This window comes from Nicotiana tomentosiformis, chromosome 10, assembly GCF_000390325.3.
Source record: "Nicotiana tomentosiformis chromosome 10, ASM39032v3, whole genome shotgun sequence".
NCBI classification, from domain to species: Eukaryota; Viridiplantae; Streptophyta; class Magnoliopsida; order Solanales; family Solanaceae; genus Nicotiana; species Nicotiana tomentosiformis.
Window position 1 is genome coordinate 33,874,671 of NC_090821.1, and position 17,598 is coordinate 33,892,268.

Here is a 17,598-nt window from a genome sequence, read left to right on the forward strand (position 1 = left end):
ATATGCTAAGCTCTCCAAATGTGAATTCTAGCTGAACTTAGTAGCATTCCTTGGCCATGTTATATCTAACGAGGGTATTAGTGTTGACACTCAGAAGACCGATGCAGTGAACAATTATCCAAGACCTACAACACCGTCAGAAGTCCGCAGCTTCCTAGGGCTAGCAGGATATTTTAGGCGGTTTATAGAAGGGTTTTCCTCTATATCAACACCATTGACTAAGTTAACACAGAAAGCTACCAAGTTCCAGTGGTCTGACACTTGTGAACGTAGTTTTCAGGAGCTAAATAATCGATTGACATCCGCGCCAGTGCTCACTCTCCCAAAAGGAACAAAAGGTTATGTGGTATATTGTGATGCCTCAGGTATAGGTTTTGGGTGTGTATTGATGCAACGTAGGAAGGTGATTGCTTATACATCGAGACAATTGAAGAAACATGAAAAGAATTATCTAACTCATGATTTGGAATTGGCTGCAGTAATATATGCTTTGAAGATATGGTGGCACTACTAATATGGTGTCCATGTTGATATGCAGATAATGTACATATTCATAATTGTCACGCCCCGACCTCGGGGAGCGCGACCGGCGCTCAACCGAGATACCCCGGTCAAGCAAGCCTGGTAGATGCCTTCTACCCAACCTTGCCCATTAACAATATAAGAATCAGTCGCCAGAAATATACATGAGTGGAGTCAAGTGCTCCCATTCTTTTCCATTAATCAAGGAGATTCATTTACGACTTCCAAAATATTAAAAGTTTATAGATATGATGAAAAACATGTTTGACACATACCAACATTTCTAGTTCATTACCCAATATCAAACACCACCCACAACCTGTCTACGGAGCCTCTAAGTACAACCAAAGAGTAGTATGGAAGTGTCGGCAACAAGGCCCCAGCTGTACCTCAAAACACAATGTACAACTCAAATAACATCAAGCCCGGAATAGAGTAAGGCTCACAAAAACCTGCTGAATATAGAGTGATGACTAATGAGGACCAAAGCTGCCCGCTAATAAACCACCTCCATCCATTGAAGATGCAACGCCCCGGCAAAAGGGACGTTAGTACGTATGGAATAGTACTAGTATGTAAAGCTAACTATCCTCTTTCAAAATAGAATGCCAATGTAAGAAAGGGAAAAACCATGGAAACAACAATCAACAATCAAGGATATCCATATTCCAAGTTATAACATAATAATTTCCAAAATACGAAGATAATATTATATATTTTTGGTTGGGAGATCTTTAGTACCAATATGCCACCATTCACAATACCACCGTACGTTTAGCACGGAGTCCAATCACAACTCGATCAGCTAGGCCGTCTCATCCGAGACATCAACCACAATCACAATTTCAATTATAATTTTCAGCATAATCACCACCATATGTGTGGCATGGCGTCCGATCACGACCCGATCGGCTAGGCCGTCTCACCACAATGCCGTGTGGATCGACATCACCTTTTTCTAGCAATCATCTCATCCCAAATAAGGGCAATAATATCATTACATCAATCTCATCCCAATTAAGGGGAATAATTTCATCATATTAATACGTGGATTTACCCCTCAATCACTCCTACACTGGCACGTGTAGTTTCGGGGTTAGGTTGTTACCTACCCTTCCTCGGTGACTAACGATACTCCCAAAAACATTTTTCATTTACATACAAAGGAAATAGAAATACAAATGCATTTACATCATAACATTTCATATCGTATATAGCCTCATTGGTACTTTCAATCACTTACAACATTATTATTTCCTTGGCTCTCTTTTCCATACATATAATTCTTCATTCATAGCACAATGGTCGTATTTAATATTCCACACGTTCATATATTTCCTTCTCATGGATCATCATCATAAATATCAACAAATAGAATATTCCAGAAATCACAACTTTAGATTCATTGGTAATGAAGACTTTAAACACAATGGATTTCTTTCTAAGAAATGGAGTAAAATGATTAGCAATCGAAGCACAAGTTGGAAATCGAAGCACAAATGGAGTAACACATTATTTATTCTTGAAACACTTTTCCCCAAAAGGGCAGTACACAATTTCAAAATATATAAGAGCTAAAAACACGTTGGAAATACTTACAAAGCATAGCATTAGTTGAAACAACCACATTTGGCCACGACTTGAGTACATAAGCTTTTAGGAAAATCTATTTTCGAAGTCAATTTGGAACAATTGAGTCAAGGCTCATTTCATGACCTTTCTCACATAATTTCATTTCATTGGCACTATTAGTCACAAGTATAACTTTCATTATCGGCACGGTGGCCACGCTTTACATCTCCAACCCACTTCTTTCACTTTCAAGCATCATTATAGATTATCAACAACAAGACATTTCAAATCAAGACTTTAGGTACACATATGGGCAATAGGAGTTTTAAATGCATGGAGTATTCTTTCCAAGTTATGCATAATGGACTTTCATTTGAAACACGACTCAAAGCCATAACATTTTAATACACATATCATTCTTGAACACATTCCCGAAGGATAACATAATGTGATAGGAATATTCGAAACACATTTTGAATACATAATTCTCAATACTTGCTTACCGAGACAATCGAATTTATTGGGAACAACTCGAAATATTGGAATAAGGGACTTGAGCCAACCATACTTGAAACTTACGGGAACATCATGGAATTTATTTCTAAAATAGTAGTTTAGCCAACATACCTCAAATTTGTCCCTTAATGATACTATAACGATCCACTACCCTAAGAAACTTCAATCTACAATAACAACATCCAATGGGATCAATATTAGTAACAAATTCCATAATTTAGGCCATTTAGGCACTTTATCAAATACCTAGTAGGCATGAATCTCTACATCTCTTAACCATAAAATTAGTTCATCCAACTACTACCATTTACCAATAATTTATTCCACCATTATTATTAAATAATTCATAACTTCCAACATCACATACATGACCATCCATCCCCACTCAACAAACAAAATTCCATCAAATAATCACCTTTCAATCTCTACAATGGTTATGTATTTAAATTGGGAACTTATGGCTTCTAATCAACATACCATAAGTTCCAATACTTATTTCATACTCATATTCCCATAATATATCCATACATGTAAGTCTAAGGGTGTAGGATTACCTTTTGGAAGAAATCTTGCAAAACCCTCCTTTGAGTTCTTGAAGAAATATCTTGAAGATCTATGTATTTTATGGAGGATTGAGTTAGGTTTTGGGTGGAATTGATAGAATAAAACACCAAATTAGTGGGGATTACTCACCTTGAAGATGGGGGCAGTTGAAGGTCTTGAGAGAGTGGAGGCAAACCCCACAATTCGGCCAAGAGGAATGGGGAAAATGAACCCCGAAATGAGTATATAACATTTCGAGCGCCGCAAGTAGCGTGGGGCACTACCTATGGCCCAGTTTCCAGAACCTCAAGATTCCCAGTGCCAGGGCTAGCGCCCCACGCTACCCTGGGCGCTGACGATGGGAAATCTTTTCTATTTTGCCCGTAAATGGTCTCATACGATGTCCGAATTCGATGATTCTTTTTTCTATGGCTCCGTAATTTCCATACGGATCTAATGCTTCAATAAAAACTGTATTTGTAGCTCATTTGATTAATGTGATACCACTTATGCTTGAACAATTGACGTTGAAATATCCTAGAAATATCCAAATTAAATTCCAAGAATACGCCCCGAGTCCAATATTACCTTCCGGACCTAACAGAATCATCAAACCTCCAATCCGAGGTAGAATACACAAAACTCAAACTTTGTCATAATACATCATATGAAGCTACTCAAGACTTCAAATAGTTGAAAGGAGCGTAAATGTTCAAAACGACAAGTCGGGTCTTTACAATAATGCTTTGTATAGTCTTATGGGGCCATTGGTTGGGTTTGACTACTGTCCAATTTATAGGGGAAACCCGACCGGAAATTTTCGTGCTAATGGCCTCTCCGCTGCCTGTAAATATGCTAAACTGCCCAAGCTCTCCGTGTTTTGACTCAAGGCATCGGCCACCACATTCGCATTTTCGGGATGAAATAGAATGGGGATATCATAGTCCTTAAGCAACTTTAACCATCTCTGCTGCCGCAAGTTAAGATCCTTCTGTTTGAACAGATGCTGTAGACTCCGGTGGTCGGTATAGACCTCACAAGGGACATCGTACAAATAGTGCCGCCAAATCATCAAGGCATGAACAATAGCTGCTAACGCAAGGCCGTGGATGGGATAATTCTTCTCATGTACCTTCAGCTGTCTAGACGCTTATGCAATAACCTTACCGTCTTGCATCAACATCGCGTCGAGCCCAACACGTGACGTATCACAGTACATAGTGTAAGACCCCAAACCCGTAGGCAACACCAACATTGGGGTTGAAGTCAAAGCAGTCTTGAGCTTTTGAAAGCTCTCCTCACACTCCTCGGTCCATCTAAACGGAACACCTTTCTAGGTCAATCCCGCCATAGGTGCAGCAATAGATGAGAAGCCCTCTACGAATCAACGGTAATACCCTTCCAAACCAAGAAAACTGCAGATCTCAGTAGCTGAAGACGGGCTGGGCTAACTCTGCACTGCTTCAATCTTCTTCCTATCTACCTTGATCCCCTCACTCGACACCACATGACCCAAAAATGCTACCGAGTCAAGCTAGAATTCACAATTGGAAATTTTTGCATACAACTTCTTTTCTCCAAAGGTATGTATTACGATCCTCATGTGCTGCTCATGATCCTCTCGGCTCCAGGAGTACACCAAGATGTCGTCAATAAACACAATGAGGAATGAGTCAAGATAGGGCTAGAATACATTATTCATCAAGTGCATGAATGCTACTGGGGTGTTGGTTAGCCCAAATGACATCACAAGGAACTCATAATGACCATACCGACTCCTGAAGGCAGTCTTCGGTATATCCAAATCCCGAATCTTCAGCTAATGATAGCCTGACCGCAAATCAGTCTTTGAGAACACTCTGGCACCCTGTAGCTGATCAAATAGGTCTTCAATGCGTGGCAATGGATAACTATTATTCACTGTAACCTTGTTCAACTATCGACAATTAGTACACATGCGCATAGAACCATCCTTCTTCTTTACAAACAAGACCGGAGCACCCCAAGATGACACACTAGGCCGAATGAAGCCTTTATCAAGCAACTCTTGCAACTGCTCCTTTAACTCTTTCAACTCCACTGGGGCCATACGATATGGTGGAATAGAAATAGGTTAAGTGCTCGCCAATAAATCAATACCAAAATTAATATCCCTATGGGGCGGCATGCTCGGAAGATCCGCTGGAAATTCATCTAGATAGTCTCTCACTACCGAAACTAACTCAATAGTAGGAGTGTCAACACTGACATCCCTCACAAAGGCTATATATGTATCACACCCCTTCCCAACCATCTATTGTGCCTTAAGGAAAGACACCACCCTCCTAGTAACATAATCCAAAGTACCCCATCACTCCAACCACGGCAAACCTGGCAAAGCCAACGTCACCGTCTTGGCATGACAGTCGAGAATAGAATGATAGGGCGACAACTAGTCCATGCCCAAAATAACATCAAAATCTACAATAATGAGCAACAATAGATCAACTCTAGTCTCAAAACCACCAAGAACAACTAAACACAACCGATATACACGGTCAACAATAATGGAATCTCCTACAAGCGTAGACACAAAGATATGAGAACTCAAAGAATCACGGGATATTCCCAAATACAGAGCAAAGTAAGATGATACATAAGAATAATTGAAGCCTAGATCAAATAAGATTGATGCATCTCTATGACAAATCGGAACAATACCTGTGATAACTGAGTCGGATGCAACCGCCTCTTTCTTAGTCGGAAGAGCATATCATCTGGCCTGGCCTCCCCCTCTAGGGAAACCCCTACCTACCCGACCTCCACCTCTTGCTGGTTGTGCAGGTGGAGTGGAAACTTGTGCGCTAACCACGACCTAAGAAGTATGGGGACCCTGTGGAAAACATGGAGACTGAGTAGTCTGTGGAGGTGCACCCCTCCTGAGTTTTGGGTAGTCCCTCACCATATGACGAGTATCACCACACTCAAAACAAGCTCTCGGAGGACGTGGCTACTGAAACTTGCTCGGGCCTGGTCGATTGAACTGACCGTTGAAACCACCCCATGCAGGTGGTGCACTAGATAGTGGTGGTTCATAATGGGCAACCTGAGACACGGGAGAAGTCGGAATACCACTGGAAGCTAGAAGTGCTGAATAAACAGGACGACTCACATAGCCTCTACCATGACGGGCTGTAACTGGGGCACGAGCACCACTATATGTGCCAAAATCTCGAGGCCTCTTGGCCTCCCTGTCCTCTCTCTCTCTCTCGGCCCACATACCCTCCAATCTCCGAGAAATCTCCACCACCTGCTAGTATGGGGTATCAGTCTCCAACTCTCGAGCCATGTTGAATCTAATACCAGGGTTGAGCCCCTTGATAAATCGACGGACTCGCTCTCTGACTGTGGAGACTAAGGTTGTTGCATATCTGGACAACTCACTGAACCTGACAGTATTCTCTAACACGGTCATAGCACCCTAGCGTAATTGCTCAAACAACGCATGCCATGCATCCCGGAGGCTCCAGGGAACAAACTCTCTCATGAACATCCCTAAAAACTAAGCCCATGTGAGTGAAGTTGCCTCGGTCGGGCTACCCAATTCTTACGCTCACCACCAGTGATAAGCTGCTCCCTTAAGCTAGAACGTAGTGAAAACAACCCCATTCAACTCCACAATATCCATAGTACGGAGGATACGGTGGAACTCCTCACGAAAACCATGTGCATCATCTGAATCTAAGCCACTGAAAGTAGGGGGTTGTACTTCTGGTATCTCTCGAGCCTGAGTTGCTCCCCCTCAGATGTTGTTGCCCTAACATTGGGCTGCACTGGGACAACCGGATGTACTGGTATAACATCTGGGACCTGGTTAACCTAGACCCGTTGCTCAGGGGTATGGGCGGCGGGAGTCTATGCTCCTCCCCCGGCCTAAGATGTGGCAGGAGCAAGTGGAATCAACCCCGCCTGAGCTGGAGTGCCAAACATGCTCAAAACCTGGGCGAGGGTATCCTGAAGTGCAGGGGTAGTAACAGGCGTCTCAGGTGGCTTCCTTTAAACTGGAGCTACTGGTGGCTCATCTATAGCAGCTCGGGCAGGTGCTCTGGCTGCACCACATGCCCGTCCTCGGCCTCTACCCCGGCCTCGGTGCCAGCCTCTCGCGGCTCTAGTAGGGAGCGGGTGTCTGATCATCAGATCCTGTTGTGCGTATCCTCACCATTTGTGAGAGAATAGAAAGACAGAGATTTAGAATTTCGAAGTTAACAAATTCGCACGGTAAGGAATCAAAGAAGTGAAACTTTTCCTAACAGTTCCATAGCTTCCCGAAGATAAGTACATACGTCTCCGTACCGATCCACGAGACTATACTAAACCTGCTTGTGACTCATAACACCTATGAACCTAGAGCTCTGATACCAACTTGTCACGACCCCAATTTCCCCTCCATAGGATGTTGTGATGGCACCTAATCTCTAAGACTTGGTAAGCATAGCATACATGCAGAATATAATTGAAATAATGATAAAACCCTCAAATACTCAACAATTATCATAATAGAAACTTCGCAACTCAGCATAAATGAACTTCCCAAAATCTGGTGATAACAAGTCGCAAGCTCTACGATTAAGTACGGATCATCCCTGTCACGACCCAAACCGATAGTCCGCGACGGGCACCCGGTACCTTACTCAACCGAGTACCAACGTAACGTATCTGTCTTATTAATTTATTATATACATGTGACATACGGGCCTAATAGGCCAACATGATCATTTATAAACTTAAAACACAGGACAACAAGGTCGTACAATCTTTTGCGTACACGACATATGTCTACAAGCCTCTAAAAGTACATAATTGTCATAAAGGTAGGGACAGAGCCCCGCCATACCAAACCATACACATCTAAATCATACTGACCAAACAAGCAACTACGAAGCAAATTGAGTGCACCAATATCTTCTGCTGAGCTGATCGCCTACTTGGAGGGTTCTCGCCCTATCTATCGAGACCTGTGGGCATGAAACACAGCGTCCCCAGGCAAAAGAAACGTCAGTACAAATAATGTACCGAGTATGTAAGGAATGAAAATCAGTAAATAATAGACATGAGAGAAACATTGAGTAAAAGACTCGGCATGTACGCCTGCATAGCTCTGTGAATCATTTCATTTTTATAATGTCATGCATATGCCTATAAATGGCATACCATGCATAGGTATATGTGTTCATAACATCATCAAGCCTCTGAAGGCATCCCATCATATCATTTCGGCCACTGTGGGCAAATCATCAACATATACCAGCTGATCAGGTGGTGGTGCGTATATAACGCCGTAACCTTTTCCCATATCTCATATACATATAATATACGCATATATAACGCCATCTGGTTATGGGTCAATGTACATGTATAAATGCATGAAATGCATAAGAAATACGTTAATAAGATTTTCTCGGAATGTCATAAAAATAATATGCCTGTCGGATAAATTTTATCAAATATGTATTTTTCTGAGACCCATGAATAGAAGATATAATAATAATTCACATGGGGAATCAACAATATAGACACCCCTAATATTTCTATGAATAGAGTCGTTTATGGAAACTGTGCGTTTGCTCGTTTCTTTCAGTATCATTTGGGTTATGCCAAAAGGAAAGAAGGGATAGCCTTAACATACCTGGAGTAGGAAAATATTCGTGTGATATTCTTGAGAAGGATTATACCGTACTCCCAAAGAATCAAAAAATCCCGTTGCTATTATAATATGGAGTGACTATCATCCTTGGCTTTGCATTCTGTATAATTCGTTTGCCGAATGAACTTTGGTATTCCTTCAAGATAAGAGTTCTTTGCATTTGCATAACCCACTTATGAAATGGGTTCTTGATATTCATTCAAGATAAAAGTTCTTTGCATTTGGCATTTTGTATCACCCACTTTCCAAATGAATTTTGTATTAAGAAAATCACGTTACTACTATTCATATTCAAATGCTTGGATGAATTTGCTGAAGCAAGGTTTCAAATGCTTGGATGAATTTGTTGAAGCAATTTACAGTGCTTATGGAGATTAGATATGTCTCCCTTGGGAACCGTATTTGAGATATCACGTTACTACCACTTAGGTAATGGCTAAGCCCCAAGATTCTCTTAGTATGCCATATTTCAATGTGACATATGAGTCACTTAGTTGATCTTTATATGGCTGCCACGTTAGGGGGGTCAAATCTTATCCAATAATTATCCACTCAATCTTTTAATTAATTTATTAATCCTCCATTAATCAATAATTACTCAATTACCCACACAATTAAGAATTATCTCAAATTATTTGAAATATTATTCACTTTTAACACACCTTATACGCCTTACTATCATGGCCATGTGGTACCTTGTATGGTACTAGTTTATAAATACCGGGTATTTTAGCTCGGGCCGTATTTTATCCCAAAATATCAAACTTCGACGAAATTTATTTTTTTGATTTGTTTACCTTCTCACCTTCATGAATTTACTCATTACTTATTTGAAATAGCATAGAATGCTTATAATCTTAAAATAATCTCATTCCCGAACTTACGTCGATTAACTTACGACGAAACGTTAACGTACGAAAAATGCGGGATGTAACATCTCATTTCTGAGCTTTCATCATTTTACTTATGGCGTACTTTCACGTATGAAAACATGGGGTGTAACATCATTCCCCCTTTTGGAACATTCGTCCTCGAATATTTACTGGTGTACTTATCATTTTCATAGCCTATGTCTTCCGAATACTTTATTACTCTCCTTGCCATCTAGGCAAGTGTTCTGTGAATAAATCCAAAGGCCAGGGCATTCCCCCCTTTAGGCCTCTTTCTCACACCATGACGTATGGTCGGAATCCTTCCAGTCTCGTAACTGTTTCTATCTTCTATCATACAGCCTGTACGACTCTGACCTTGTAAGTGTGCTTATACGTCTCTTCTTTCCTTTTTCCTCTGATTTTTAGCCATTACTGAAGTTTTTCGCTCAGTATTTTGTCGAACTTACGAATATTGCTATATCTTATTTCATAGACCCGGTTATCCATCTGTATGACTGTACTGCATCTAAGTAGGTCATACTATACCATAACTCTTACCTCGATTTCTCGTTACTGAGGTCTGCTTCCAAATTCCAGGTTGCTTTCATTGCTTATCCAATATGTATAAATTTATGTCCTTTAATGCTTCCATATTACTATTCATCTTAAGAATGACGGCCTAATCTCATCTCATACTTTATAACTTTTATCCATCTATTTTTGATTCACCCCAATATTGATCTGTAATCTACCCCTGATAACTTATCCTTTTATGTAACACTGTCTCTAGGGTTCACGTTTCATCGGGGAACATCTAAAATGATTAGACTGATCCACCTAGGGCGACACCATGCTTTCATAACCGTATCTCACATCATCCCAATGTGATTCACCTTGCGTGGGTATTTTAATCCTGTCCAATTAATGAGATCCCTTTCTTTTCTTCGTCAGATCATCGCTCAATCAAAGGCCCAAACGTCATCCTTTATCTATCATAATTATACCCTCATTCTATTACTAGGGCAACATTCCATCTCTTCTAAATTCTATTAGTCTTAGACTCCTATGAATTCATTCAGGCTATAGTGAGCTTTGTATAACTTAGAGAAACCATCTGCTCTTCTTGTTTTCATGGGCTTAATTCTGAGGACATATCCATTTTTGTTACCCTCTCACTCGCCCATTCTTATCCTTACTCCTGTCTTCTAGAACCTTGTTGCTTCACCATATAATAGTTTGCGACCTACACATATTTATTTATATTACTTGCAACCTTTCAACTTGCTTGCATCATAGATTTCCTTATGTCATTTTAGAACATCAACCGAGACATCACATCGCCTCTAACTCTTCTTTACTCTCTTAGTCAGGCTTTTCGATACCTAGACCATAGGCTAGAGGATATGCTACTGACGATGCCGCTATTATTCCTAGATATTGAATCCCCGTGCTTCCAGCCCTTTTATCCGAAGTATGGACTATTCACGATCTTCTACTATTGAGTATCTCGTACGTTGTTCACCTTTACCTTACTTACCTTAAAATCTCGCATCTTATCTTCTATCTCTTTCATGACCTCCCTTCCATCTAGGTGTAATTCACGTCCATAACTTGAAGCTCTATTATAATACTTGCACCTCTGGTGCATACACAATCCGGTGGGAGCTTCGTACTGACTTCTTATGAGGCTAGTACTCTTCTCACAGGCTTTATCATAGAACCATTATAAAATATAGCTATTGTACTATCTCTCTTGTACCTCTGATATTAAGAGTGATTCTGCAGTGTTCTCAATCATGATGTCTAAAATTTTCTGGGTCCAATAATCAGACTCCTGATTTTCTTAGTTGATGTAACTCTTTAGTTTCCTCTTTCTTGCGATCAACCTTTATGTAGGCTTAAGCTGTCTCCTGATCTGTGGTTCATGGTATTAGCTATTATGTTTAGCATTTCATAGGTGCTATGGAATATCCATGATATAATCCTTTAACAATTCGGTCTATGACCTGGGCTCAATTCTTTCTTTAACTTATACCAGAGTCTTCTACGGTTGTATGATTGTTAACATATATGCTGCATGGATACTCCGAAATCTTAAGTGCGCTCATAACGTAGCTAACTCTGGATCATTGATCGAATAACTCCTTTCGTTCCTTCTCAATTTTCTTTAAACGTAAGCTATTACCTTTCCTGGTCTTTCTCCCCCCTCCCCTGTTGCGTGCATACTTATCTTATCTTAGCTCTCACGCATGCCGGAATTTTTGTACAACTCATATGATCTTCGAATATTACTTTTGATTTTACTTCCCGTTCACTAGCCACTGTAGGTTCCTCTTTCTTATGGAGGACGTACAATGTTGTTTTGAAACTGTTGTTACAAGCCCTTTTCCTCTTTAGGTTATTGTGCTTAGGTTGAAGACTTCTTCCTCATTTTCTCAGCTAGTCTTTCACTGTAGTACTTAGAGAGGACCATTTGACTCTTGTAAAGATGCGAGCTTATTACATCATATACCCAATAATATGGAAAGGAGAAAACATTGGCGTAAGATTCGATACAAATATAGCAAGTTTGATTCCACATGGACGACTGTGGTTAGTTTTACAAAAATAAGTTTACTTTTACTAGACAAATTACTAAATGTTATGTAAAATGGAAGGGTGCAGAAGGTAGATCGAGTACAAAATATTTTTGTCTCGATTACGGTTAAGAGAGGTACTCAGTTATAGATACCTTCTGAAAGCCGTCTCAAGAAACATGGGTACATAAGATAATTCTAGCAAGTAAAGCGTATAATTCAAATGCTCAAAAACATGTTACAAGCTAAGATGTCAAATTTTATTGAATGATGGGATAATCAATTACCGACTATTGAGTAGTGTACAATAATCACTATAGTAGTATCTATACATGCGGTAGGATCATAAGGATACTTTTTAAAATGCACAGATTATCTCCTTATAAAACATGATGCAGAAGGAAATGTAGATTCCTCATACGGCAGTTTGAAAGACAGAATTATTCGACATGATCTAACGTATCAAGGTATAGAAAAGTCAGCCTATTTCAAGAGTGTTTATGCTTAGAAACGTCATAGATTGAACCCCAAAACGCGATGATGAGACTTGAGGAAATCTCGAGTTGATAATGAGGCCTTCTTGAAAACTTCGCTCATGAAAAGCGTAGTAACTTAATGGGACACGCTAATCAAGAAATATATAAAGCCACTCCAAACTACCTAGGAAAGGAGCTAAATTGAATTTTCCCTCAGAATTAGGATCCGTTCATCTGGTTATCATGTTCCAATATTAAATAAATGCATTAAATGATATACACGTAGTAGAGGGTCGATCTTAGGAGAAGATTCAAGTTGCTATTGATGAATCAGAAATCTATGTTACAGAAGCACATGATGTTCAGATTACAGAGAACTTGTCTTACGAAGAGGTTCTAGTTGCAATTTTAGATGGAAGGTCTACAAGTTGGGGACCAAGAAAGTGACTTTCGTAATGATATCATGGAGAAATATGAATGTTGAAGGTAAGACGTGGGAAGCCGGAGAAGAGATGAATTCTAAGTACCCTTAGTTGGTTCAAATAGAATATTCTTGATGACTGTAGCTTGGTCATGTATTTTCATAACCCATGCCATGTGATTTTGATTAACATTCATTCTATGATTAACTAATATTCAGAATTGAAGAGTTACAACATATTCAAGAGCAGAATTATTTAGACACACAGTATGGGATAGTCATGTTTGCAGAGGAGCCTCTATCGAATTTTCTACAAAATTTGTAAGGGCTAGCTTCTCCTCTAAGACTCCTTTACATTCGAGGACGAATGTTCCAAAAGGGGGAGGGGGGAAGGATTTTACACCCCGTACTTTCATGTTCGAATTCATCTTTAGTGAATCAATATGAGCCGGAGAGTGTAAGGACCTTTATAAAGATAATGATGGGTTAAAATAAGTTTTAAGGAAGCATCGTGAGGGTTGGAAGGTTAAGAATCTAATCGAATCAAAGAAAATAAGTTTTGTCGAAAGTCGACAAGCTGGGAATGTTATAACATATACTTTTGGGGTGAGACTAGGGTGATTAACATTATAAAGAGGTTATGCTATGAGTTATTTTAGTCGTATCATAGTCATGTGTTAGTTTTGAAGTCAAGCGAGTTGTGGAACAAATGTTTGCAAATCTCATCACAAGTTACATTCATAAATGTGATAAATATTAGGTCAAATGTAGCTGAGCTTTTCTCCCAATGTACAAGGAATTAAGGGAACATCCACCTACAAAATTGAAGATTTACGAGTCTAGTTTCCAACGCATAAAAACTTTTATCTATACGACATCGGAGTAGAGAGATATTTATATTTTTGCGAGACTACGCAATCAGCTCCTTATGGGACCCACTTAGGCGGTTGAGATATCTTGATATATATGTGATGACTACAACGTGTTGTCACTCATCCATTTTCATTCTATTCAGACCATAGACACCTAAAACACTTCTCTCAAAGTTTTCTCATGACCCAAGACCCAAATAAAGGACAAACAATACAAATCAAGTGTCGGAAATCTCAAAGTTTTCTTCTTGTGGTTGCTGATTTTGGTGTGGTTCCAGCTCATGTGGTTTTTTTTTTAAATGGTTTAAGTTCTGCAAAATAATCTCCCATGGTTTTCATATCAAACCTAGGTTACTTCAAGTCTTCGAAATGGATTACACCATATTTCAACATCATAAGTTAGCTCTAGGGAAGAACAACACCTCTTTGAGGTTGTGTTGTTATTGAGGATTGGTGTAAGCAATGTTTGGCTGAAATTCCAGGTGATTGCTACTGGTTTAGGTATGTATAATACTCTACTACATGTGCTTGAAGTTGTTTGTATGTTGGTTGCATTATTTGAGCAAGATACTACAAGAGGAGACTTGAAATAGTTTGAGATGTTATTGTTCTTAATGGACTATTTTGGAAAGGTTGTTTCCATGAACTTTAAATGGTTGGAGGAAACCTTGGAAAAATGACTTGTTTATGCTGTTGTCTTCATGAATATATTGTCTATATGTCAAACTTGTTGTTGGTATTGTGAATAAGAAGATAAAGGACAACATAACAATTGAGAGTTGTACTTGTCTTTGTTGTTGGATTGTTGGGCTGTTTGAGCGTGAATTAGTTAATTAATAGGAGGCTGGAAGTCCTCCCATTTTTCTTAGTATCATGCTGGACATGTTGTTAAATTGACTAATGTATTATAATGGGGTTTAAGGGAACTAAAGGGATTCAATCCGAGCTTGCCGCTCCTCGTGATATTCCGATGACTTGTTAATGAAATATTTGGTACCCTATTGCTGATGGTATTCTTATTGTATTGCTTGTTGTTGTTATTGTATATGGTATTGGAGGACTCCCTTGTAACATGGGAGTTGCTGTCCGGTTTTTCGTAAGCTATACGACTACCCAAATACGATGGTATGATATTATATATTGACGACAATATCATTTCACTTGTAGTAGACGCATGAAGTTATGTTGAACTTGGTGGAGGAATAAGGAAGGTATCATGCAGGTATGTGAAGGCACTTCTTTCTTTCTTTTGGCATGACCTAAAGTGAAATGAACGTAAACGATATGCTATTTCATAACGGATCTACTCCTAGTAACTAAGGTTATCCATGTTGTTCTTTCCTTATAAAGTTATTCTAAACAAGTATGTATGATCCTTGAATCCAATTGAGGTTCATATTGATGGTGTGGATGTCCATAATGTCAATCGAAGGTGCGATGACCTTACATCACTTCGAAAGGTTTAGAACATGATTCCATGAGTCCATCATCCATTATACATATGTATCTATTTTACTCTACTGAGCCGCGCTATAGTCGGCGTACAGCACCTATTGTGCAATCACTGATCAGTTGGGTATTACCGAGCTCCACGTGATCGGGTAGGATTCTACCAAGCCTTATGATGGTCGGGTACATTTTTATCGTGTTCTCTTCGAGGCAGGGTACGATATGATGATGATGATGCCCACCGAGGCGTATGTTTTAAAAGTATATGTATATATATGTATCATGCATTTCATATCAATCGCCCTCAAAGGCACTCAGATGTTACATGTTGTATCTTCTCTATCTCTCTTTACATTATTGTTCTTATTTATGTTTTCCTACCTTACATACTCGGTACTTTATTCGTACTGATGTCCCTTTTACCTGGGGACGCTACGGGTTGACAGTCCTCCTAGTAGGCTATCAGCTCAGCCGAAGATGTTGGTGCACTCCACTTGCTCCGGAGTTTCCTATTTGGTCAGTTTGCTTTGGACATGTATTGATTGGTATGGCGGGGCCTTGTCCCAACCTTTATGATATTTATGTAGTCTTAGAGGCTTGTAGATAGATGTCATGTATATAGATACTTGTATGGCCTTATCCGCCTATGTTTTGTGTGTACAAATGATCATGTCGCCCTTATTAGCCCGTGTGTCACATATATAAGTTTGTATATCATGTTGGGTCATCCTATGTCTAGTTTTCCCTTATGCTTTATTCTGATTATCTCATGACAGCCCTTCTGGCGCATTTACCCATAATGGTATGATAAGAAAGATATGTTACGTTGGTACTCGGTAGAGTAAGACACCGGATGCCCGTACGGCCCTCCGATTTGGGCCGTGACACATTCCCATTGTCACCCCTTTCAAACTGGTCATAATCTTTATGCATCTCACCAAAGTAAGGAGAATTATCCTTTTGCTTATGCTGAAAATGAGAAATTAACAGTTTTATTATTATGTATATTACAAGAATATTATGTGCACTAAAAGTAAAGAATGGAATAGTATGCTATAATCATATATTGCATCTTTCAACAATATAGCATTATATTATATAAAAGAACAATACCGTTGAAGTTGCAAGCCTACCAATAGTTGCAAGCACCTTCTCAAACTTGGTCTCTACAAAAAGTTCCAAACCTTGTAACTCCTTCATTACCTCATCATTGGTTGGTTCAGAATCACCTCTAGAACTTTGATGCATACTTTGTGTCTTTGGCAATTGAGTGCCAAAAACCTGAAAGCTATAAGGCTGACTATCAGTTCAATCAACTTTAATTTCAAAGTTTAGACCACGCACATCAAATAGTTGCTTCTCAGCATCAGTTGAGGTGATGTTCGTTAGCTGCAATTATTAATGACACTAGTTAGAAATAGAAATGATAATAAAACATGAAAAGATGCAATAAAAGTATAAGTAGCAGAAAAGATCCCTATTACCATATGATACAAATATGATATACATGTATACCAACAGAGTATATCATTGCTCTGGGATATTTCTACAAGTACCTGTGACTAAACTACAGTACCAAAACATTAAAAGATGCAATAAAAGTATGAGAAAACTAAAAGTATAAGTAGCAGAAAAGATCCCTATTACCATATGATATAAATATGGTATACATGTATACCAAGTGATACCAATATGGTATACATGTATACCAACTGAGTATATCATTGTTCTGGGATATTGCTACAACTACCTGTAACTAAACTACTGTACAAAAATATTAAAAGATACAATAAAAGTATGAGAAAATTAAAAGTATAAGTAGCAATAAAAGTATAAGTAGCAGAAATGATCCCTATGGTATGATACCAATATGGTATACTTTTATATCAACAAAGTATATCATTGCTCTAGGATATTGCTACAACTACCTGTGACTAAACTACTGTACTAAATTATTAAAAGATGCAATAAAGGTATGAGAAAATTACCTGCTCGCGTTGCAAGCTAAATAATTGCAAAGCAACTTGCTCATTTCGTAGTTGATCTTTTACTACCCAATTCAGAATTTGTGGAAGGTTGTTTCTAATATGATCAGC